The sequence below is a fragment of the Furipterus horrens genome, unplaced genomic scaffold (assembly GCF_987537825.1).
Source record: "Furipterus horrens unplaced genomic scaffold, mFurHor1.1.pri manual_scaffold_11, whole genome shotgun sequence".
NCBI classification, from domain to species: Eukaryota; Metazoa; Chordata; class Mammalia; order Chiroptera; family Furipteridae; genus Furipterus; species Furipterus horrens.
This window is the reverse complement of record NW_028327181.1, coordinates 81010274-81011445: the sequence shown is the minus strand read 5'-3', so window position 1 is coordinate 81011445 and position 1172 is coordinate 81010274.

Here is a 1172-nt window from a genome sequence, read left to right as displayed (position 1 = left end):
GCCAGGCAGGCCTGGGCAGTGGTGTCAGCCCGGTGCCATCCTGAAGGCTGCAGGAGCCAAAGCAGGAGCTCGTTGTCACAGCCCGGGAACAGTGCAGTTCTCTGCTCCCTTGGACTGAGGCGGAGTCCCACGAGTGGACGCTTCCTGGTATTCCCTCATCCACAGCTTTTCACTGCCGAAGTCTCTCCACAGACTTCTCCAATGCGCCCTGACTGGTCTGCTCTGCTCTGCTCCCTGCAGGGCAAAGCAGGCAGGAGTGAGCAGGCTCAGCCAAGGTCAGGGTGGGTTGGGGCCTGCTACTACTGATTGAAGAGCTCCAAGCTCTCCACGGCCCGTGGTGAGGACATGTCTGGGCTACCTGTCCATGGCCATTGTCCATTTTGGTCTTTGCTCTGGCCAGGTCCACGTGGTTCACTAGCATCAGGGCTGACTGGGAGGCTGAGGCAGGGCGCGGAGGGGACCTTGTGAGAACTGGGCCATGGAGTGCTCCGCTCTGGCAGGCCCCTTGCTGCCCAGTTGCAGGGGGAGCCATCTGTACTGTTTCTGTGCAGTTTCTGTCCCACATGCCACAAACCTTGTCTGGGTTTCTGCCACTGGCGTGTGTGTCAGGCTTAGCTTTTGGAGAGAAGCTTTGGAGGTCACTCTTTGGGACCCCCTTTTCAGGGTTCCCCATCAGTCCCCATGTCTTATGAGACCCTTATCCCAGATTCTAGAGCCTTGGCCCTCCTGGATGTCTTCTTCCAGCTCTCCTACTGTCCCCTGACCCTAAATGGCACTCTCCAGTCCTTGGGGAGGGCAATTGTGTAAAATAGGAAAATCCCTTTTAAGAAAAGAATGCTGTCCTCAACTTCCACAGGCATCTCATTTCTCCTTCTCGTGACCCTCCCTGCCATGAGCCTTTCCTTGCAGGGGACCGCCCCAGCCCCTGTGCTTCTCCGTCCGTCCGTCCGTCCGTCCGTCTGTCTGTCCGGATGTCTAATCAGTGTTCGCTGCAGTGTCAGCCCAAGCTGGCCCCTGAACCACTGTGTGCCCATTTCCTAGGGAAGGGGAGGGAGAAGAAACAGAATATTTATTACAAAGTTAGAAATATATTTATTATATTAGGGATCTCATTGCATTTGCGTAAGATATGCAAATGAGACATCAAAGTCAAGGCTGCTCCCATCTCATTT